The 25839-nt window shown below is 45.2% G+C and overlaps 1 protein-coding gene across 1 annotated transcript in view; it reads right to left on the bottom strand.

Annotated features, from left to right (window-relative positions):
• The window catches only part of PPFIA4 (PPFI scaffold protein A4), a 2319747-nt gene that overhangs the window by 723777 nt on the left and 1570131 nt on the right, over nt 1-25839 (bottom strand). The window lies entirely within an intron of this gene.

The following is a 25839-nucleotide window of genomic DNA, read 5'->3' as shown; positions in this document are numbered from 1 at the left end:
AGGAAAGAGAGGACACACCTCCTTTGTGACTGTTTGGAGTGAATCCACATCCCCAGCTCTTGCCACTCCAAAACCAGACAGTGAATACACAAATAGGCAGAGGCACACAGAATGGTAAAGCAAGAAAATTCCCACTTTCTAAAAGTGCCATTTTCAAACATACAATTTAAAAACCACCTTAACTAAATGGTGTGGTGTTAAGTTCTGAGTTCAGAGAGCCTAAACTTCATTTCTCAATCCTCTCCCAATGGAAAGTTACACTTGCAAGATGTTACAAGGCAGCTCCCATGTTAACCTATGGGACAGACAGCCTTTAAACAGCGAACAACAAAATGCACAGTATTTTATAATCAGGACATGCAAAACATACTAGCACAAGTCCTATCTGTCACATACACTGCACCCTGCCTAAGGGGGTACATTGGGCTTATCTGAGGGATACCTTACATGTAAGCAAAAGGAAGGCTAGAGTCTAGCAGGTGGGTGCACTTGCCAGGTCGACACAACAGTTAAAAACTGCACATGCAGACACTGCAGTGGCAAGTCTCATGCACATTTACAGGGCTACTCATATGGGTGTCACAACCAGTGCTGCAGGCACACTAGTAGAATTTTATTTACAGGCCCTGGCACTCTCAGTGCACTTTATTAGGGACGTACCACTAAATCATGGATAGCCAAACATAATCACTTTATACATAGAAAGTATATGCACTTAGTACTGATCAGCAGTAGCAAAGTGTCCAGAGATCTATAGCCAACAAAAAGAGGATCAGAAAAATAGGAGGCAAAAAGCAAAATGTTTGGGGATTAAGCGGCAAAAATGGCCAGGTCTAACAATTATTCATCCACTTGTGATTATAGTTCTTGCCTAGAAAATGTATCTTTCTGGAGCTGTATGTCAAAAAAGTCAGATCATGCTGAGTCCCCTGCCCCACATACTTACCAGACAAGTTACTTGCATGTTATGGTTCTCACAGTGCTTACAATTGCCCTTTGAGGAGAATCCTTGAGATGACTGGTTGAGAGGGTTCATCTCTCTAGTTTGATGGTGCCATTTAGAAATGACAGAGGTAAGTTACTGCAAGAGGGTCTACCCAGCAAGAGAGGGCTCACCAGGCCTTTGGAGGAAGGGATCTCCCAGGACTGCATGACTCCAACCACCCACACCTCACAGTGATATGAAATTGGGCACTACTGGGTTCCTTCACAGATAGAGCACCCCTGCAAGAAAGCAGTGAAGGGCTGCCACATCATTACTACTACAGCAAGGTAAACACGACTTACATCAACCTTTTCTGACATAGGTAGGTGGCAAGGTACAGAGGGTATTCTGGTTTACATTTGCGTCCACAGGTTGAGCATATGTCTCAGATAACAGTAGGAGTCTTGAGCAGCCTGAGTTCTTGTGTGCATGTAGTCTCAATGAACTAACTGGCATTGGTTGGTCAAAGCAACAGTAAATAATGTGTCGGATGCCACTGGCACTTTTTTCTCACTAATTCTAGCTGTAGCTGGGAGAGTCAGTAGAACATATAGAATGGTTCCTTAAATTGAATGCCAGGCTCTGCACTTTGGGAGAAAGCTGCAGATTTCTCTAAATCTTTTTCATAGAAGAAGCCTTGAAAATAGCATTGACTTCCATTCACCATTTTCTTTGAAGACTCATCTCCTCAGTCAAAAGGGCGGCACCTCCGCTAAGGGGGTGGAGCATTGCCCCACTGCTCTTTGAGCAGGAAAAATAAAATGATGATAACATAGTTATTATCATTTTATTTTTGGCAGGTTCAGGGCTGGGTTAGGGTGAGGCGGGGCTGGGCTGGAGGCCCAGGGTGAGGAGTGGTTTGCACACTCCAAGTGGGCATGACTGCTTGGCCAGCTGTCCTGGCCCGACCATACAGTCATGCGCACTTTGCATGCTCCCCACCAGGCTGCATTAACCAGCCTGGCGGGGAACATGCCCAGGCCCCCAGTCCCTAACTGAGCACCAATCCACAGCACTCAGACCAATCACAATGCTGCACTGCAACGTTGTGATTGCCTTGGGGAGTCTGGGTGCTTCCTGTTTCTGGAGAGGTGGAGGAGAGACACAACTGGGGGACCAGGTAAGTGTTTTTTTATTTTGTATTATTGTTTTGTCCCCTCTGCAACTACCCATCCCCTCCCTGCCACTCCACCCTCATTCCCTGCCAGCTGCTGCTTCCCAATCAAAGACCCTCACCTAATGCATGAGAAATATTTCCAGACAGTGGGAAATTAATTGCATATCTGGGGAGGGATCCATGTATGTAGGGAAGTTGGGATAAATGGTATATATAATTATACTGCAAATTGTGCATGCATTCTACCCTTTTTAGGTCTCGCTATTCGATGCGCATGCGCATCGAGTTTGCGAGGATATAGGGCTTTAACCAGAGTTAAACTAACTGGGCGATTTGGTGCTGTGCCCGTGGCTTTTAGGTCAATGCGCAAGCGCATTGACCTAAAATGCGCGTGCACAGCACCAAATCGCCAGCCATCTGTTCCCCAGCTTGGATCTCCTGGCTTCTCCTCCCCTAATTATCCGCACATCAAAGGCTGCTCCCGCCCCCTGCTTCACACTTCAAACGAATGCTACCAAGAGCATTTCCCGGCCGGCCGCTTTTAATTTCATTTCGCAAGCAGTTCCCCCTCCTCCCTCTCCTCCCTCTCCTGACTTTCTCCTGCCTGCCACACCAATCCAAACTGAGGCGCTGCTGCTCCAGTCCATGTATTACTCCCACTCATCAATGATTAGGAATAAAAAACTGTCGGTTAAAAACAGTTTCAAGATAAAAATGGTTTCCCATTACTTTTGCAGAATGTTCTGCATTTCCTTAACCGCCTCCAACTCTCCGACTTTCACATGCACATACCACTTTGCTGATACTGACCGAGACATGCGCTTTATAAGCAGGAAATAGAATTCTACAGGAAACAATACTACCGAAGACCATTCGAGGGTGTGAGCTCAATGCCACCGAAGAGTACGTATAATTATTATACTTAAAGTTCAGTCAACTACCCTTGATGCACGGACAACCTTTGAAGAAAGTGAAAAGCATGTACCCTCACCCTCACTCACCCTCAACCCCTCACCCTCACTCACCCTCAACCCCTCACCCTCACTCACCCTCACTCACCCTCAACCCCTCACCCTCAACCTCAACCCCTCACTCACCCTCACTCACCCTCACCCTCACTCACCCTCAACCCCTCACCCTCACTCACCCTCAACCCCTCACCCTCACTCACCCTTACCCACCCTCACCCTCACCCACCCTCAACCCCTCACCCTCACTCACCCTCAACCCCTCACCCTCACTCACCCTCAACCCCTCACCCTCAACCCCTCACTCACCCTCACTCTCACTCACCCTCACCCTCACCCTCACTCACCCTCAACCCCTCACCCTCACTCACCCTCACCCTCACTCACCCTCAACCCCTCACCCTCAACCCCTCACCCTCACTCACCCTCACTCACCCTCACTCACCCTCAACCCCTCACCCTCACCCTCAACCCCTCACCCTCACTCACCCTCACTCACCCTCACCCTCACTCACCCTCAACCCCTCACCCTCACTCACCCTCACCCTCACTCACCCTCACTCAACATCACCCTCACTCACCCTCACTCACCCTCAACCCCTCACTCACCCTCACTCACCCTCACCCTCACTCACCCTCAACCCCTCACCCTCACCCTCACTCACCCTCAACCCCTCACCCTCAACCCCTCACTCACCCTCACTCTCACTCATCCTCACTCACCCTCAACCCCTCACCCTCACTCACCCTCAACCCCTCACCCTCACTCACCCTCAACCCCTCACCCTCACTCACCCTCAACCCCTCACCCTCACCCCCACTCACCCTCACTCACCCTCAACCCCTCACCCTCACCCTCAGTCACCCTCACTCACCTCAACCCCTCACCCTCAACCCCTCACCCTCACTCACACTCACCCTCACCCTCACCCTCACTCACCCTCACCCTCACTCACCCTCACCCTCACTCACCCTCAACCCCTCACCCTCACTCACCCTCAACCCCTCACCCTCACTCACCCTCAACCCCTCACTCACCCTCACTCATCCTCACTCACCCTCAACCCCTCACCCTCACTCACCCTCAACCCCTCACCCTCACTCACCCTCAACCCCTCACCCTCAACCCCTCACCCTCACTCACCCTCAACCCCTCACCCTCAACCCCTCACTCACCCTCACCCTCACTCACCCTCAACCCCTCACTCACCCTCAACCCCTCACCCTCACTCACCCTCACTCACCCTCACCCTCACTCACCCTCACCCTCACTCACCCTCACCCTCACTTACCCTCACCCACCCTCAACCCCTCATCCTCACTCACCCTCACCCTCACTCACCCTCAACCCCTCACCCTCAACCCCTCACCCTCAACCCCTCACCCTCAATCCCTCACTCACCCTCACCCTCACTCACCCTCAACCCCTCACCCTCACTCACCCTCAACCCTTCACCCTCACTCACCCTCACCCACCCTCACCCTCAACCCCTCACCCTCACTCACCCTCACCCTCACTCACCCTCACTCACCCTCACTCGCCCTCACTCGCCCTCACTCACCCTCACTCACCCTCACTCACCTTCAACCCCTCACCCTCACTCACCCTCACCCTCACTCAACCTCACTCACCCTCACCCCCTCACCCTCAACCCCTAACCCTCACCCTCACTCACCCTCAACCCCTCACCCTCAACCCCTCACTCACCCTCACTCTCACTCACCCTCACTCTCACTCACCCTCACTCACCCTCAACCCCTCAGCCTCACCCTCACTCACCCTCACCCTCACTCACCCTCAACCCCTCACCCTCACTCACCCTCAACCACTCACCCTCACTCACCCTCAACCCCTCACCCTCACTCACCCTCAACCCCTCACCCTCACCCTCACTCACCCTCACTCACCTCAACCCCTCACCCTCACCCTCACTCACCCTCACCCTCACTCACCCTCAACCCCTCACCCTCACTCACACTCACCCTCACTCACCCTCACTCACCCTCACCCTCACTCACCCTCACTCACCCTCAACCCCTCACCCTCACTCACCCTCAACCCCTCACTCACCCTCACTCTCACTCACCCTCACTCACCCTCAACCCCTCACTCACCCTCAACCCCTCACCCTCACTCACCCTCAACCCCTCACCCTCAACCCCTCACCCTCACTCACCCTCAACCCCTCACCCTCACCCACCCTCAACCCCTCACCCTCACTCACCCTCACTCACCCTCACTCACACTCACCCTCACTCACCCTCACTCACCCTCACCCCTCACTCACCCTCACCCTCACTCACCCTCACTCACCCTCACCCTCACCCACCCTCAACCCCTCATCCTCACTCACCCTCACCCTCACTCACCCTCAACCCCTCACCCTCAATCCCTCACCCTCACTCACCCTCACCCTCACTCACACTCAACCCCTCACCCTCACTCACCCTCAACCCTTCACCGTCACTCACCCTCACCCTCACCCACCCTCAACCTCTCACTCACCCTCACCCTCACTCACCCTCACTCACCCTCACTCGCCCTCACTCACCCTCACTCACCCTCACTCACCTTCAACCCTCACTCACCCTCACCCTCACCCTCACTCACCCTCACCCTCACTCACCCTCACCCCCTCACCCTCAACCCCTCACCCTCACTCACCCTCAACCCCTCACCCTCAACCCCTCACTCACCCTCACTCTCACTCACCCTCACTCTCACTCACCCTCACTCTCACTCACCCTCACTCACCCTCAACCCCTCAGCCTCACTCACCCTCACTCACCCTCACTCACCCTCAACCCCTCACCCTCACTCACCCTCACCCTCAACCCCTCACCCTCACTCACCCTCAACCCCTCACTCACCCTCACTCACCCTCAACCCCTCACCCTCACTCACCCTCAACCCCTCACTCACCCTCACTCACCCTCACTCTCACTCACCCTCACCCTCACTCACCCTCAACCCCTCACCCTCACTCACCCTCAACCCCTCACCCTCACTCACCCTCAACCCCTCACCCTCACTCACCCTCAACCCCTCACCCTCAACCCCTCACTCACCCTCAACCCCTCACTCACCCTCACTCTCACTCACCCTCACTCTCACTCACCCTCAACCCCTCAGCCTCACCCTCACTCACCCTCACCCTCACTCACCCTCAACCCCTCACCCTCACTCACTCACCCTCAACCCCTCACCCTCACTCACCCTCACCCTCACTCACCCTCAACCTCGACCCCTCCCCTCAACCCCTCACTCACCCTCACTCACCCTCACTCACCCTCAACCCCTCACCCTGACTCACCCTCAACCCCTCACCCTCACTCACCCTCAACCCCTCACCCTCAACCCCTCACCCTCACCCTCACTCACCCTCACAACACATATTGTGTTACAATAGGTGTCACATTTGCAAAAGAAAAAACTATTGGCATTGTAAATAACAAAGCTATTAATTCGCTATTTTCAAAACAAGCACATAAATAAAAAATGTGTCCTTTACAATACCAATAGCTCAAACTTTCCTAATGCGAGACCTATTGCATTGCTGTGCTTCTCTCCCCTGCTGCACTCTCCTGCTCTCTAGAGATGTGGCCTAACGACCAGAGCTGCCATCTAAGTCACGTAAATACAAAACATGTTGCATTCCAAATGCTATAGGTGTCACATTCGCGAAAGTTATAACTATTGGCATTGTAAATGACAAAGCCATCAATTTAGCAATTTTAAAAACCAACAAATAAATAAAATATGTCATTTACAAGACCAATAACTCCAACTTTTCTAATGCGAGACCTATTGCATTTCCAATGCGTGTTCGAGATAGAGATCATAAAGTCGGTTATTCATTTATTTGGAGTTTTATGGTAATCAATCCTGTCATCTGAGCACAGCATCAGATGTTGCTTGCATGGGTTAGGTATCACCTGCCATTTCATTCCTCCAACTAGTGTTTAGTTCACTTTTTTGTCAGATATTTGCTGGTGACTCATAACTCGGGACGGCTGAGGAATGCTGCACAAGCTCTCATGGAGGCGGTACATTTTTGTCCCTTTATTTCATGGCTCAGGATGCCTGTTCTTTACCCAGGGGACTGGCAGGGCAAAAGGTCATGTTTATACTGAGTGTTCAGAATGTACAACTTCTATAAAAAATATCATGATGAATAGGGTGGCGATGGCAATAATTATCACTATCAACCACGTTCGTCGTCATCATCACCATCACAATTACAGGAGCATTGTATCATAAATATACATTTTGTTTTACATTTTATTGACAGATAAAATAAAAGACTCATTATAAGGATCAGGGTTGACAGCCCACAGCCACATTACATAAACAATAAATGTATTTAAATGTCACATGTTATAGAGTAGAATTGCAGGAAGTAAGTTAAGCAAATAGGTTCTCCACACAAGCGCCACTTGTTTACACTTCAATATATGTGCTCACCCTCGTGCGCAGTGTCAATAATTCAGCACTATTCTCCCCAATCCTTTAGATCTTCCTTCAGTCTAGGGTCTCTCCGAAGAGCAGCCATCCACAGGTTTCTTCAGCAACTGTCTATGCGCTGATGTCTTTGCACCATAATTCATATACCCGGTCTCTACCCTGCATGCAATGAAGTGTGATGCATCGTTTCACCGATAGGAGGCCAAGAGCCACCATGATATAAAGCATATGTTTTCTTTTTTATTTGCCAGCCCAAAACATATGTCAGTAAACACTAATCTAGTATTCCGGATCCAAATCGGATAATGTCTTTTGTCCCTATGTCCTTGGAACAGTGATGCATTCAGCACGGTGGGCAGCGTGAGTTATGTAGTGCATTAAGTGTGTTTCTAACAATAACTGGTTAATTTATTGGTTTTGAGTTTGAGCCAGAACTATATCCAGTTTTCAACTGTGTTTTTGACAGTGAATTTCTATAGTTTTTTTAATTCTTTTTTTTTTGTCAATCTCTGCTGCACAAGGCTTTCAGCTATGCTCAGTGGTGGTTGGCAACAATTGGCCCAGCCCTGCAACCAAACCACCCCAGACAGCCAAACCTTGTTTTTCAGGGCTTTGGTACCAAAGCCCGTTGAAAGCCCAACAAGCAATGAGTGCAGCCAAACGCACACTGTGCAGGGCTTTCATACATTTGCAATGGACATTGACCACAGCAAATGTTTTACGACCAGGTCCAGTAACAAACTCGGTGTGAGCTACCAATATCCGCTGTTGACAACCTTAGGCCATGCGCAACGAGAGGTGTTGGTCACTGGGTCTTTCCAAACCTGTGGTGGGAGCACAACCGATACTGTGCATGCCACAGTATGTGCAGTGAGGATTAGTCCCATGGCAAAACACAATTTTCAGCAAAACATTGTGTTGTTTCTGCTCCTCTATTTCAGTGCTTTTGCATGAGTGAGCCAGATATATAACCATACAGTTTTAACTCTGCTTTTTCTGAGTGAGAAAAATGCATTTACTTTATTAGTCTATCATATTCAATACAAAAAATCAAAAGTGATTGACAAGATCTGCAATGTTCTGACTTACGATTTTTAAAATTATTAACCCTTTCAAACCCACCCAGCAACCTTTTTTAAAAGCTTATGAGCACCAGTTACATTACACAAGGCCAGATATCTTTTTAGACACAGTGACATTAAGTGATTTGCCCCAAATCACAGCATGTTGAAACGACTTAGGCTTGGTTCCCCACCCAGTTCCAAAATAAGCAGCTCTGGCCATAATGCCATATCTGTGTAATCTGGAATGGTACATCTTCAGACTATTTTTTTTAATATATTGGACTCTCTTGTGAAGTGGAACATCTATTATTTCTGAAAACTGAAATCACCCATAAGAGTTTCATGTTGTAAGCATATTCTACCATGTCTGTATATCAAGTCTAATAAAGCAATGGTTCTTTTAACTGTAGTTACACTTTCAAATCTTGGATGTAATATAAATTTCTGGTGAGGACTTCTGTGAACTGCAATATCTAAAATAAATTAGCAGTGCAGTAACTATCCTCTTCCAATTGTCAATGCATTAAACACAATATGAACATCATAAAAATGATAAACTTCAGTAAACTCAGATATGCAGAATGGATCAGTATTCCAGTACCTTGATGATCACAGCAACTATTCTCTTGCAGTTGTCAATTATTTAAACACAATATGCTCATCATAACAATTATAAACATCTTTTGTTTTTTAAGGATTATTTCTGTTAAATTCACATAATACAGATCCAAATACTCTGAGAAGCAAGAGTTCCAAAAATCCCTTTACATTATACATTTTTTTAATTATTTAGAGTAAATACATCAGATCAGAAACCCGCATACAAATATTGACTAAATCATGGTAACATTAGTTATTAAATAAATCAGTACATTATGCAGATAGCAAATACATGGTCGGAATACATATTCATCATAAAAATCAAGATGTCAGATACTGTCTCACAGAACTCCAGAAACGAAAAATGTAACAGTTGATTCTCTAACTTTAACTATCTGGAGTTCCAATTCATATGTTCCTTTTATGTCCTTCCACCATTTCTCCCACTTGGGCAGAGAGTCAAACACCCATTTCCTTGCAATCGTCAGTCTAGCAATGGTTAAGTCATAAAAGACCCGATTTGTAACCCCTAAAGCTAGCTGTATTATTTTTTTGAGTTAATATCGACCGAGTAGGTTGTATAGTAGATATTTGCAGCAAGACAGAAGAGCATGCACCAAACATACGAATATTATCAACCTCTGCCATTGAGTAGCATAAGCAATTATAGTTTACTATACCACTTGCAAAGTTTAGAAGGGCTTATATAAATATCAAAAAGAGTGTGATGCACCTGTCCTCCTAGCCCAGTGGAAGTAATAACCCTACAGAGGGGGACAAGGATGCTAGACAGCTCTTGTTCCGCAACCAACTCGTCTAGGCTGGGGGACCACTTGTCGGCCCATAGTCCTAAATCACTTAGCGGCGCATGCATCATTGCTTTTTGCGACCACAATTTTTGCATTTGGGATGCAGCATCAAAAATGCAAAAATCGCTATATTGTGATTACATTTAGGGAATCGCAAATTGCAATTCCATAAATGCAATGCAACAACAAAAACGAAATTAGCAAAAACTTTGAAAAATGCACAAAAATGCATTTTTCAAAGTTCTATGTTGGATACAAATATGCCCTTGAGGCATGTGTGTGTGCAACACATTTTTTTATTGAACTTTCAGGTGGTGTTTCGGGGTGTTCTTTTGGCCCCCCGATCACCATTGAAATTGCACGCGTCTATTTGCCTATAGCGCCTATTTGGTACTCGCAAATAGCGCATGCAATTCCCATTGATTTTTATGGGCCTAGGGCCCATAGGAATCAATGGGAGGCCATTCCTTAATTGCGACTTGCAATTTGCGAGTCGCAATTAAGGAATTTTAAAGAATCCAATGTAATGGGGGGAACCCTTCAAGCATTGCATCTTGCAATTTCTAAATAGCGAATCGGTAAAATGTGCTATTTAGAAATCGCAAAATGCAGGACTGATGCATGTGCTCCATGGAGAATATTGAGTTAAGTATGTATACTTATCAGAAATATTAAATGGGTGATTGCTAAAGATCAATTGTGCGAATTCAGACTGAGTCAGGGGGTTGTAATACTAATCGTCCTGTTCATTAAACAGGTTTGAATCTGTAAGTATTTGATTAAATCATTGCAATGTAATGAAAATTCCGCTTGTAGAATTAAAATTACTTAACTCCAAAATCATCTACTAAATCACCTTACCACATGACTCCCACCTAGCTCCATGTACCAAAATACGTGGAAGTGAAACAATTGGGTAATTTGACACTGTTCAATAGATGGGTATGTGCATGGAATGGCGGAATTCCCAGAAAACTCCTAAAATTGGACCAAACTTGTCAAGGGCTTCAGTAGTCTTCAATTTAGTTTTTTCAAAAAATCTCTTTCTGTTAAATTTGCTCCTACAGATGCAGGGAATCTTCATAGCAGAAACTGCATTAATCCAGTTATCCGGATAAAGAACATATAGCATTTGGACATGGGTACCCATACTAGCCCAATAATACAGTTGTCAATCCGGAAGGGCCGATCCGCCCTTAATTATTGGGAGATTTTTAGATCTCACTTCTTTCTTCCCTTTCCAGATGATTTTAGTTACTATAGAATCTAGCTGCTTGTAGTATTTGAAGGGGATGTACAAGCATAGCACACAGAAAAGATATAGAATCTTAGGAAGAATATTTATCTTAATTAAATTAATTCAGCCAATTAAGGAAATAGGCAAATGCATCCACTTGGTCAATAGTGCCCTAATCTGTTTTAATTGTGAAAGCTAAGGGGCGTTTTGCTCGTTAGGCAGAAACATGTTGGCCCATATTGTGACAGTTATTTGTTTGACACTGTCTTTTGCACTGTTCCTGTTTTTTAATTAGGGAATGTGCCTTGTGTTCTATTAAAATATTTTGTTAAGACATATCACCCTATTTTATCTCACCCTTTTTTGTTAGTTGCACTGTGTTTTCACTATCTGTGTCTACCATCACTAACTTGCTAATATTTGGTGGCTCATAGCCAACTGTGGACCTGATCCAGTATCAAAAACTTACTGTGTGGCAAAGGGTCTCGATGATCAAGGGACTTGCCAGGCCACAGGTTGGATGGCCAAATGATATGACTGATTGTTGAAATCATTCAATGAAGCAAGAAGTATAAAGATTGAGTTTAATGCAGCACGGGAAAACAGGTTCAAACAGTGCAGTGGCAAGAGTTCAACTGTCTACATAAACACTGTGCTAAACCTAACTAACTCCACTGGAATGTGGAACCTATTTAAGAAATAACATGTCTCATGCCATGGCTCACGTAGGAGCTCATGCAGATGCATGCAACAGGTCTGACTACTTAAAGGAAAACACACAATAAATAAATGAGAATGTAACACTGATCACCTGTCTGTTTGATGGTAATCCATGATGAGATGATCTGGATCATGTTGACCAGTTTTTGAATTATCCCCTTGTGTTGTGTCCTTAGTTCACTGCACTTTTGCTCCTTTCTTCTTTTGTCTTCTTCCTTAGAATTTAGCCCAATGGTGACTGTAGCACCCACTGACATAGTGTAATCATAAGTCAGTCGGGCCAAAAGATTTGGTTTATACACCTCCTAGGTTCTTCGTGTTATCCCCATAGGTTAGAATAAGGGGTTGACTTAATACCAAAAAACAGAATATCAGTTTTATCTGAGTTGATCTTTAAAAAGCTGACATTCATCCATTCCACAACAGATTTAAGGCAAATATTAAAGCAACTGAAAGAGGAGGGAGCATTTTCGTGAAAAGCCAGGAGGAGTTGTGTGACGTCCACATAGGAAACAAGTCTCGCACGCCAGGATCAACAATTTTAGCCAAATGTGAAAGGTAAATATAAAAAAGGGTGGGGCTCAGCTCCGAGCTCTGTGGCACACCGCACTTGAGAGATTTAGCTGCATTTGTAAAATGAGGCAGGAAAACAGCCTGAGTGTGATTGCTGAGAAAGGATTTAAACCAAAGAAGGCTGTCATCTTTGATACCGATCATTTCCAGTCTCTCAAGCAAAATGGCATGAGAAGCCATATCAAACGCTGCAGACAAATCCAAGAGAATTACAATGACTGGGGCGAGGAAATCAAGATTAACTGTAATGTACCGAGAGACCTCAAGGAGAGCAGTCTCAGTACTTTATCCGGTGCGAAATCCTGATTGAGAGTCATGAAGCAAATGCTTTTCCTCTAAGAAGTGTGCAAGTTGCCAATTCACATTTTTCTCGAGGAGTTTTGCAACTGTGATAAGCAAGCATTTGCAATGCAATAGGTCTCGTATTTGCAAGAGTTTGAGCTAGTGGCATTGTAAATGATAATGCCTTTTATTTATGTGTTTTGAAAACCTGCAAGCGGTGTGTAAACTTGCACTTTGTACATGTAGTCCTTGCATCGCTGGCAATAAAAGAGGCGCAGTTACTGCCAGCCTTGCTTGTCGTAAGCAAGGACGATAAGTACAAAGTGTGTATTTACGCACCTTGTAAAACACATAATGGGAGACCTATTGAATTGCAAATACTTGCCTAATGTGTTAGTTACTGGAAGGTATGTCAAAATGATTAACAATGGGCTAGGTATTTTAAAACTGGGCTTTTTTGGCAATATGGGTTAGAAGAACATTAGTAAAGGAATGACTAACGTTTATTTGTCAGAACTTGGAAGACAATAGTCTGTTTTGCCTCCAGGGTGAATAAACGTTATTTATTTCTGCACAAGTTCTATGCTGCGTAAATTATCCTGCATTATGTGATTAATGGTGACCTTTGTTTATTATCCTTAGGAGACAGGATGTTTTCATTTTAACACACTTTCACTTATTTTTTAGAATGAGTGCATTACTACATAATTTAGAGACCTTATGATTATGCTGCTATTCTTATAAGTGTTGTTTATTAAGACATGAAGGGTTATTTGTAAAAACAAAAACAAAAAAGCAAAACAGGCATTAGTAAAAATACAAGTGAAACCAACAAATACCAATTAAACAGACAGTGAATAATGCCTTGCAACTAACGTATCCTTGGCAAATTGAATGCAATCTAAAAGTTCGTTTTTTGTTTAAATACATACCTAAATACTCCCTGCTATTTATTTATTTTGTTTTACTTTCTGATAAGACGTCCCCTTTGTGTTGCGACCAGAGGGAACTTTTCGTCATTTTGTTCAGGTAACTGCAGCACTTATTTGCTAACATAAAATAATGCGAATAACGCTCCTTTAAACATTGATTGGTAAAAAGGAAGGTTAGGGCAGGGAAAGGGCTGTCCTTATGAAGGAGACTAGTCTGGTCACTTTAAAAAGGTAGATAGAATCGAAATCCAGGGTTTGCTGAAGCTGTCGCATAACATTGGGCCACTTGCCAGTCACGCCAAATGGTACAATTTATATGTTATTGATAAATCTGACAGCATGTGGGGATTCAACTTGCAAAACAGTGGTGCGACATAAAAAATACATACAATTTGTCCGCTAAAGCCCTTATGAAAACAAAGCCCACCATTAGTACAAATCAACAAAAGCAAATGGGCTACATTTCCAATTTCACCGATTGTGGAAATGAGATCTTCCCAAAGTTCCACTGGTGGAAGACAAATTCTCAAGTTGACATGCTCACTGGGTACACTTCAACATACAAAATGACCAATGTCTACGGTACTCACCCTCTCTGACCCTCTGTACTCTTATCTAAACTTATATAATGGCTGTTGCACAGAAAGTGAAAGCAGGAAGGCCGTAGACACTCTAGGTGAAAGGAGAGAGATGCAAAAGGAGAGAGATGCAAAAGAAGAGATCTGCAGGGGTTTGTCTAAATATGTAGAGAGAGACAAAGGACATAAAAATAAGCACCACAGCATGGTTCAAGCAGTGATGAGACAGGGGGTTCGTGGGACGTACAAGCCAAACCTGAAAATCAAATAAAGGCGCCTCAGAAACAGAGGAGCATGGGAAATGATAAAAGCCTATTGGAAATAAATTCGAAAAGCGCATTTAAATATTTGTATTCTGGCGTTATATTTTTACAACTCATTGACCGAGAAGTGAGTGTAACGTGCAGCTGCAGGTATGTTATAGAATCAAGAAAACAAGAGGAAGAATTCTTCAGCCCCTGCTCTACGTTGTCTGATGCGCCCCTTTGCAATGTCCGGCCTGTCCACACCCACTCTGCAACACCACCATGCTACTAACCCGTGAGGGATCTGCGGTGCTGCGGGTTGCTGCCTTGCTTCCTCCGGGACATGCTGGGATTCCGTTGTCCCGTCAGGATCCCAACACCATCTCCTTTTACTTTTCACACGATCGCCAGGTTCAAGGTAGCCCAAGCGAGAGGGCGGGCTTCGGCCGTGGTTATGGGGGTTGTGGGGGGTGGAGCATTGAATGAAGGAGCTGAATTCGCAGGACAATGAGGCTTTGCCTTTAATGGTAATAGGCGGGCTTGCTTTGACACTCACCGGACTGTTGTGTAGGCGGGGGCTCCTCCTCCCGTGGTGTGGCAGCGCTTCTCCTGCGGGGCTCCCGTGGGCTCCTGGGAGCCCCGCGCTGCAGTTGGTGGCCTCACCGCCAGGTGCTTTCACCAGGGCCCCCTCCTGGGACCCAGGGCTTGCTCCCTGATGCCGGGGGTCCACGGGGTTCTCTCCTCATTAGGAGAGCCCCTGTACACCGGCAGGGACACTTTCATCGCGGGGCTTCCCTCTCCTCACGGGAGCCCCACACTGGCATCAGCCGTCGTCTCTGGGTATCTCTGGTCCCCCTCGGCATTCGGGAGACCAGAATGCGGGCAACGGCTTCCCCCAGGCAGGGGGAAGCGTAAGTGAGTCACTCCCGGCCCCGCCCACAGTCAGGCGGGCGTGGGCCGGACTTCCGGTTTTGCCGCGGCGGTGGCTTCTCGTGTCGGCAAATGAGGGGTGGGCACCCTCGGTAGGTAATAAAAATGTAGAGGCGAGGTGGACACTCGCTAAGGGTGTGTGTGCGGGGGGAGGGAAGGGTGGTGTGTGTTTCTCTGTATGTGTGCGTGCATGTGCGCTCGTGTGTGTGTGTAAGTGTGTGCGCATGCGTGTGCGAAAGCAGGGGAGGTGTGGCTGTGTGTGTTGGAGCTTCCCAGGAGACAGGAGATGTGCACACGCGCGTGCGGTCCACTCCGATCGATTCTTGAAGATGCGCGTGGCCATCTCTTGTCTCCTGGGAAGCTGAGCCGGTGACTATAGGTCTCTGGCGAGACCGGGCTTTCGCGCGGTAATCGCCACGAGACCTAAAAAAAAGGGAAATAGGCATAATATTGCTAAGAATCTTTGGATCAGCTGAGGTTTTTTGAGCAGGGGGAGTAAAAGAGCCTGGTTCCAGTATGAGGGACGAGTGCTTGAGCAAGGGAATCATTAAGTAATCGGGTTAGAGTGGGATTCACCATAAAAACCGCCAGTTTAAAAATAGGCAGGGTAAGGGTCAAGTGCAGACCCTGACTTACAACTGACAAGTTCTTTGGAAGATTTCTCAAGGGATATTGGGGCAAAGCAGCACAATAGAATAACAAGAGAGGGAGAGAGTAGATCATTGTGGACTGTAGGAACAGGTACCAGAAACAGACCATAGATTGCTAGAATTTCATTGAGAAAAAAACCTGCAAGATATTCACAGAGCTCCATCGACAGAGGGAGAGTATTTTTAATAGCTGAAGAGGAATAAAAGGTGCTGACCACCTTAAACAACTCTCAATGTGAATTTTCAACTTTGTAAATGGGTTTAGCAATTGTGGGCTGTACGGATTGAAGCGTGATATTTCTTAAAGGCAGACCAATAGATCAATTTTTTATCCATATCATAATTAGTCCTCCATTGTCTTTCTAACTTCTGCAATGAGAGTTCTGTTCTCTCATTTAAATGCATCAGAGAACCATGATGCCAAGGGTTTAAGCCTCTTGGTTGAATGGATTTTCATAGTGGAAATGGTATTAATGGCCTTCTCAAACCAGTGATTGAAAAGCCATACGAAGGTGGATTAAGGTATTAAATTGTCTGCTAGCGGATCTCTCTTCTTCACTAACTACTTTTGAGACCGAAGTAATAAACGAGTGTGACACTCCTCTAATAAAGGCTTTCATAGTATTCCAAATCATGAAAGGTTGAGCTGACCCTTGATTAATCACAGGAAATTCCTGCATGAGTGTGAGCAAGTATTAGATGTAGTCAGAGTGATCTAATATATTTAGGAAAATAATAGCAACGTGGATTTGTATTAATAAGGAAATTCCCTTCCCATTTTAGCACAATGGCTGAATGATCACAATGTAGAAGATGTGAAATTTCAGTTTTGCAAGAGGGTACAATTGAAGTACTGAGCAAATAGAAATCTGTACGGGAATTTAGTATGTGGGGTACAGAGAAAATATATAGCTCTGAAGGTCCTGATTTTGTTCTCTCCATAGATCAACTATATTCAAATTTTGCATCATGTCCTATATGCTGGCCCTAGTTCTAATCATGCAGGGAGGTATTAGTAGTGTCAAGAGCAGGGTTCAAAATGCAGTTGAAATGTCTAGTTATGATAAAAGGCAGGTTAACATCACTAAATTCTAACATCTGTTGGTGAAAAAAGTAGGATTCAGGTTATTGGGTGAATAGAGATTAGCCAAAACAAAAGGACTCTTATTTTGATGATCGTATATTTCCCGTTACCCACCTATCCTCGCTATCTGACTCAGAACGTACAACTAAGTGATTTGTTGAAAATAGCAATGGAGACTCCCCTCTGACCTGAGCAATATGTAGCACTTACTAAATCATATATTCTAGGTGTGGCACATCGTCTGCAACATTTATATATATATATGGTGAATATCGGCCTCTTTTGTAGTAAAATGAGTTTCCTGTAGGACCAGGATAACGGGTTTTATGCAGCAAACTTCAGAAAAATCCTTGTCCTCCTTCCTCCCGCTTTTTAAACCATTAACATTCCATGATAAAATATTAACCATTAACCTTCTCCAGTGTCTTATTTCTCATATATATAGTCTACCACATGTTGCCTTATTTCTTCACTTTAGATATGCGTACACTCTTTTTTGTTCAGCCCGACCATCCTTCACCTCCATTTTTCTCTCTCATTCCTCTTACTCCTCCCTCCTTCCTGACCTCCCCACCCTCTAAGTGTCCAGTTATCCCCAAGGTCGGTATTTCTAGGGGGCGGACACCCACCAAGCTCTTGAGATGTCACACCTGACATCCATGCAATACAGGAGCATGATCTCCCACTCCTCAGAAAATCAACAACGTTAGTGTGGCTACCCCTCACTCCCCTCCATTTACCTAAAATGCCCATTATCATACACCAGTGAAATTAATAAATGTGAAATTATTCAGCATTTAAAAATTACCTAGTTTTTTCTGGTTCTGAAAATATAACATAGGGCCCTTTCCAGATTTTGAGGGAAGAGCCACCTGTGACTGAGACAGAGAGAACCTTAAACCAGGGAATAAGGGCCCTCATTTCCCGCATCCTAGATGCTCTCTCCTGTGCCAGACCCTGGAAGATAAAACAATAATGGCCCTCTGATACAGAAATACGCCTGTGGTCCCTAGAAATCAAAAGTATTCTTTCTATAACATTAAAGTCATGAAAAAAGTGATAATAGCCGGTGGTCTGTTTCTTGCTTTATATGGCTGTGTTAGGACACTTTGTGCGTGTTTCAATTGAGAGTAAATCCATAGAACCTTGTTCACTATCTCGCAAGTTGCCCAGAACATGTACAAAAATAAACTTGGCAGTCCATCTCATCATTGTCGTCTCTGAGAGATCAGTGCTGCCTGCCATCTCTGAGCCTTCAGGTACTCCTACAATGCGCAGATTAGATCTCCGAGAGCGATTCTTAATGTTCTCACATTTCTTTTTAAGAGTTTTCATTTGATCGCTCACAGCTTTTTGTTTCTTTTCCAACTGAGTTGACAGATCCTCTAGGAACTGTATCTGAGTTTTGATTGTTTTATAGGAATCCACAAATTCAATAAATTGTCGGTCAATAGAGAATACTTTAAGCAACAGGTTCTCAAACTTGGTGGCTTGTGCTAACTAATTGCTTTTTTACTGTACAAATCTCTTTTAGTATAGTCTTAAGCATGGATTTCGTAGATATTCAGTTTGAAAAACATGTAGAGTTCTCCTCTGTTTCCTCTGCCTCAGGTGTGTAGGGGGTTCATACAGTGTCAAGAGGCATATCACATTGTGCACCCTTATGTGAGTCAATAACTGCCCTGCTTCCCTCTTTGGGTGCAGCATGAGAAGAATCAGATGTCGGCTGACTGGTTTCACCCATTACCTCATGGAATGCAGATTTTAATTCATAAGAGGCATAACGTACAGAGAAGTTTGGGTTTAAATTAGATTCTGTTTGCTGGAGCCTTCATGCCTCAGCTTCCCGAGCTTTAGCCTTAAACAGAATGTGTAGCGATCTTTGAGTCCTTGAATTACATCTCTCTGTCTCCTAATGAACATGGCTGGTGATATTAGGTAGACTACATTTTGTAAGTGATAAATTAACACTTTTAGTTCTAAACAAGTGAAAATCACCAACGTCAGGTTGATTTGAGACAGCAACCAGCATTTGCTTCTCTTCCCCTCCTGTAATGTTGGAAAGCATTGGATGAAACTGCTGGAGTGGCAGCGTGTTCTCTAAAGCAGGTGCACTAGCTTCTGATCTAGATAGGAATTTGCTATTTACTGAAATATCAGTTTGACGAGACTTTGCTGAAATGTCTGCTATTGCTGCCACCTTAGTATTGCTCTTGGGAGTAGAAATAGAGTGGCTTAGGATCCCCTGTGGAGCTGTTTGGTAGTGACCTTGAGATTTAGCAGCCCCAGAGTGACTGCTCCCTTGACTGGGTGGCAGAGGAGATATTGTAGGAAGTATTTTTTTTTTAAATATACATTTTTATAGTACAACCTAATTAACATACCTTTAAAATCCCTTTCCTGTTGTCCAACTTGTATTTTTATATGTTGACAACAATTTTTTTTCCATTGCAAAGAACTATGGCAATCCTCATCCACCCCCAGAAGAAACATATCTAAAATGACTACCCTTCCCACTGTGCTCTCACTCATACTCCTGTACTTAGCAAATCACAGACTTCCTTTCCTATTTTATTTTGTTATACCAGTTTTAAATGTTTCAAAAACCCTGTATATTCTAGAGAATATTTCCCTTCTAGTTCATGATATTATCTAATGGAAAAGGCACTCAATATAAATGTTCAATGTTACTTTCTTGGTTTGACTGCATCCTTACGATTACAATATATTTCTCAACATATTGACAAGTTCCAGAATACAGTGCATCTGTGGAAATAACTCTCCTCAAGTTGTTGTGTATTTCAGACTGCAAGAACTCGGCTGCAACAGCAAAGCATTTGGAATGCTATCAGCGATGCTTTGTTCCCAGAGCTTAATTTGAACCTGTGGTTTCCAGTGCACAGCACCAGCACTTAATTGTCAACACCGGCACTCTGACAGCCAGTCACATGGTGGTGCTGTTTGTCTCTTTGTGATGAACACAACAGCAGTTTTTAATAATCTAATATTCATTAAAAAATGACTAATAACTTCCACCTCGAGCTAAGAGAAGCTATAGGAATAGATTGGACTGCAGATGTTAATAATTGTATATGTATAAAAGGTCTGAATTGTCATTGGCAGCACTGACGAAAGCAATGGGTGGCACAAGGTGCAATGGTCTCCTGACAAGGGTCCTCTGGCACTTATTATTTTACAAATTAAGTACTGTGTAGGCCACAAGAAACACTCAACATCAAAAAAGGCTGCTGGTTTTCCCAAACAACATGAGAGTTTGGGAATCGTGGGCAATGTTGGATTAAACTAGGTGTAGACACCTAGGGGCAGATTTACAAGCCCCTTGAGCCTCTTTTACGGCGCTGTTGCGTCACTTTTGTGATGCAGCGGGGGTGCAAAAGATGCGCCATGGTGCGTGGGGGGGGGTTGCATTCCGCGCAGGAACGCCTCCTAAAAGTGGCTGAGTGAAATCTACAAGATTTCACTCAGTCACTTTGGGGCCCATGCAACGTCAAAACCCTGCGCCTGCTTGAAGCAGGCGTAAGGATTGACACAGTGTTAACAAGATAGGGCCCCCTCAGAGCATTGCTGGAGCTGTGTCACGGTTGCGATGCAACTCCAGCAATGCGCCACTTTTACGGCACAGATGCGTGACGCATCTGTGCCTTTTTTGCCTCATGGTGCACTGCATTGTAAATGCCGCGCATCCATGGTGGCAGAGGCATGGCGCACAATAAGTGGCTCATCCCTGCTGATATGCAGGGATGCGCCACTTATTGTAAATATGCCCCCTAGTGTATCCTCTAAAGATGTGGTCTTCTGACAAATAGCGCCAACGTTTTTTTCCAGCTCCAGCCTTACTTTCCTTTCACTAGAGCAAACACAAATACACTAAAAGCATGATGGTGATGCTAGTACACGGAAGTAAACCACAGTTCATGTCAATATACTGCATAATATTCAGGTCAATCATGTTTCTCACCAAACTTTGTTATTGAGTAAGAATTTGCTCCTAAAACATTTCCATAATTGTTCATGTCCAATAAAAAGCATGTCTTCCTTGTCCACACTAAACCAGAGACTATTCCAAAAGAAGTGAGAGATATATTTTACAGAGGACATTGAGTGGGAAAATGACCTGGGTGCGAAAATGATCTTGGTAGATCTCTTAAGTGGGTAAGGTGAATCGCAGAACATTTTGCAAAAAAACTACGGAAAGGCTGTCTCCTGAGAAAAAATCACAGCAAAGGCATGTCATCCTTGAATAACTATTTGGAAATGATATACTATTTTCAGTTACTCAGTTGATCAGCATGCATTGCTTAATGTAAAATGATGCAGTGAAAGTGATACAACAAATGTTAAACCATGTTTGCAGCTTTTGCGACAGATTTGTCTGCCCTCTGCCTCCCTCCTCCTCGCTCAGACCCCTGCATCCGCCGCAGCAACAGTAGAGGTTGCTCCTTCTCCTACCTAGCTGCAAAATCCAGGAAGGACCTCCCACTTCATCTTCAGAATTCACCCTCTCTACTAAAATTCAGGAAGGACTCAAGACCTGGCTATTCAACTGAAACTGCCCCCCCCTGCCGCAGCACTCTCAGCGCCTGGATAAACTCACAGGCAGTCGCGGCTGCTACCGGACCTGGGTGGTGTATCGGGGTGCAGTCAACTCACCTGACAACGGCTGGCCGCTGCCTCTCCTCCGTCCTCTTCTTCCTGTCTCCGTCAGCAGGAAGCACCCAGGCTCCCCTGAGCCAATCACAATGCTGCATTGCAGCGCTGTGATTGGTCTGAGTGCTGTGGTTTGGTGCTCAGATGGGGATTGGGAGGCTGGACATGTTCCTTACCAGGCTGTGCATTACAGCCTGGTGGGGAAGAGGCAAAGTGTGCATGACTGGTTGGCTGGGCCAAGAGGGCCGATCAAGCAGCGATGCGCATTTAGGGATTGCAAACCACTCATCCACCTGCTCTGGCCAGCTCCGCCCAGAGAGCCATTGACTGCAATAGGAAAATGAAATGATAATAACGATATGTTATTATCATTTGATTTTTCCTTGTGAGCAGTGGGGCGATGCTTCTCGCCTTAGCCGGGGAGCCACCACTGCTCACTGGTGATTAGCTGTGCTCTACAAATCCATATTGATGGATTAATTGATTCAAAAAATCATCTATGAGCACGGGAAGATGTATTATTTTAAGTACTCTTACAAGCCTGCGTGAATCAGCCCTGAAACACTCAACTCCCATTAAGAAGTGCAAAGAGGACCCAGTCCTTTCTATTTGCACTAATTTAACAAAACCTTTCGCGCAACACGCCCATTTTAGCTGTTTTGGGGCCAGGTCAGAAAGGAAATCAGAGTATAAGAGGAGGGCTAGTTTATGTACTGCAAAATACCTCATTGGCTACGCCCATGTGTGTATGGAAATACGTCAGTTAACTCTGCCTACCGGCAGGTGCCACTCTGGAGGCCGCTCGGGAAAACCCATTTAGTTCGAAAAATCCAAGGGCGTGGCTCACAGCGTCAAATCATCTTCTAGAACGATGCAGAAACAGTTCTGCAGAGAAATCCGCCGGATGGACAGGACAAACTAGCAAAAAGATTACCTAAGCAGCGCATGCCCGAGGATCACAATGGTGTTATTCATATAAATATTTCTCCAAGTGAGGGATTGAATTGCTTTCATGGAGCGCAGGCAGGCTATGCATATCCGCACCATGCATCTTTATTTTCCATCGCAAACATACAGTAATGTACATATCCCTCAGCGGGGATCCATGCCCGCAGAAGTGAATGGGGCCATTGGCTCTGGGGAGCCCGAGCTCAAAGGAAGCTCGCGGAGGCCCGGCCGCAGCACATGACACCATCAATCACTGACGCTGCTCCCAAAGAGAATGTTAGCATAACACGCACTGTGCATGTGGCCCCGGTTTCATAACAAATGAACAAACAGCTGCTTGCTAATGGCCTGCACGGTGCACATTTTTCAACGTCAGTTTACTAAACAGCTCATGCCGTCTTTGGACTCAGTGGTTCAGCGCATGCGCAGTTCATCCTGGCCACACAATGGCTCCTGGATTTTTATGCTTCGTACATTCCCGTTACTGCTTCTTCAGAACTTACATTCTGATGAAACGCACCCCCAATGACCTTCTTCCACCCGTGATCGATGGAGTGAATCTTATGGATTGGTAAATGTCAGACTTCAGTAGTGCCGAGCCTTGCAGTCATTTGTATCTGCCTCGTCAATGTCTATGGAACTCAACAAGGCAGAACCATGGGGATCACTTGGGAGCATTATTAACCCCTACCAAGCCAGCGCAGGCAACTGGAAAACACAGGACCTTTTACACGGTATTTCAAATGGCATCTCTCTGTTTTACCTATAAAACGTCGAAAGTATAAGTCATGGATCTAAGCTTTTATTAGTCCATTCTCTGCCTTGCAAATTTATGATTTTGAGAAAGGTCGAGGTTGTTGTGGTTGCTAAAGAGCAGTGCCTCAGAGAGCACAAGGTGCGGAATTACAGACGGTGTTCAGAACCTTTTACTATCTTTATGTTTTTCTTATTTTAGCACTTTTACAACGCATATATCACAGCTTTGAAGATGAAATCTTAATTGAGTAGAAATGATGAGATAGGAATTGTCAGATCCCTGTGCCCCACGATCATCAGAAAGCACACTGGACACGGTGGAGAGGTTGGTACACACTTTTATTGGCTTATGTGTTCGGCTGCTCTAGGCACGTCCGCCCTCGTCCTTGTCCCTCGATATACTGACCACTTCCTGTCCGTCCACAGGAAGTCCTGTCCAGTGACCTGGTCACTGCCCTGTGACCCACAGGGTCCTAGTGCCCTATCTCAGTGGTCACTACATCTCCCCCTTTGTCACAAACAAAACGTTTTTGTCACATGTACAAACTTGGTACATTATTCTCCTGATGGTGAAAAGAGAGAGAGAGAGAGAGAGAGAGAGAGAGAGAGAGAGAGATACTCTATCTACATTTCTTCTAATAGTCTTCTTGTCTTCTTGCGCTCTCTTCTTGGTCTTTGGTCTCTGCTCTGGTCTTGTCCTCCGTTTTCCTCGTTCAGTGATATTGTCCCTCTGTTAGTTCTTTGCTCTCTTTCTTCCACCTTTGGTGCTATTGTCGCTTGTTCCTCTTCTTCCACTTTGAACTCCTTGAAATGGGAACTGTTTCTTGTTATTCTTTGGTGGTCTGAAGCCGCAGTTACCATTGACCCTTTTACGTCAGTCACAACCAATGGGTCTTTTGAGAATGGGCTGTCTGACTTCCTTTGCTGTTTTTGTCTCACTACCACCAGATCTCCTTCATTTAGTTGGTGTTCAGATGCATTCCTCCTTTTGTCGGCATATTCTTTCATTTTCTTTTTTGCTTGGTGATCTCTTTCTGCAATTTCTCTTCTATTCGTACTTTCTGTTGCTTCAAGTTGAGGTAGTCTTGTTTTGCTTGATCTCCCTAGCACCAACTCTGCTGGGCATTTACCAGTGGAGCTGTGAGGGGTATTCCTATAGTCTCTTAGCACTTGACACAGTGCTTGTCCAATTGATATTTGTGTCAGTTTTGCTCGCTGGATGGCTTTCTTGATCGTCCCCATGAATCGTTCTGCCATTCCGTTTGCCTGTGGCCACAAAGGAGTTATTTTCCGATGCTTGATCCCCAGGTATTCCATGAATCTACGGAATTCTTCTCCCGAAAATGGAGGTCCATTATCTGTTTTCAATGTTTGTGGTGAGCCCCAGGCGGCAAATATGTCATCTAGCACTGGTAGAGTGGCACTCGCTGATGTCGAAGATACTTCCCTCACTATTGGAAACCTTGAAAACTCGTCGATGACCACAAGTAGGTATTTTCCACTCTCTAATGGTCCATAGAAGTCCGCCGCTAGCTCTGTCCATACCGCTGGTGGCAGTTCCGACATTTTCAGTGGTGTCGGCTTGGCAGGCGGCCCTGTTATTTGACAGATCTGACAATGTGATACCTCTTCCTCCACCATATTGTCCAATCCTGGGAACCACACTTTTTCCCTTAACATCTTTTTTGTCGCTACGATGCCTCGATGTGACTCGTGAGCTAGCTCAACTGTTCTCTTTCTCAGTCGACATGGTATTACAATTCTTGAGCCTCTCATCAGGACTCCGCTTTCTGTTTCAGACAGCTCTTCGCTTATCTTTTTAAATGCCAGTAGTTCTTCTTTATTAACTCCTTCCTCTGTCGCGGTGTTACTGTTGATGTGCCTCCATCTCTGCTGCCGCACCACCACTCCAATGGCCTTCATTGTCGGGTCTCTTTTTGTTTCTCGCTCTAGTTCTTCACTTGTTATTGATGCCGGAGTGTTCTGTCTCACGATGAAGTTTAGATATTCTTCTGCCATTGTGGTGCTACCTTTTTGATGGGGGAGCGGGTGCCGTGACATGTAGTCTGCTGGATTTTGGTCTTTTCCAGGTTTATGGACAATCTTGAAGTTGTAATCCATCAGCCTGATTCCCCATCTTTCAATTCGTGGTGGTATCTTGGCGTTTGGATTTCCGTAGATGGTCACTAGTGCCTGGTGATCTGTTACTATCGTGAATGGTTTTCCAT

Source organism: Lissotriton vulgaris, chromosome 5, assembly GCF_964263255.1.
Source record: "Lissotriton vulgaris chromosome 5, aLisVul1.2, whole genome shotgun sequence".
Lineage (NCBI taxonomy): Eukaryota > Metazoa > Chordata > Amphibia > Caudata > Salamandridae > Lissotriton > Lissotriton vulgaris.
The sequence above is the reverse complement of the archived record's forward strand: the minus strand, read 5'-3'. Positions and strand labels throughout refer to the sequence as shown.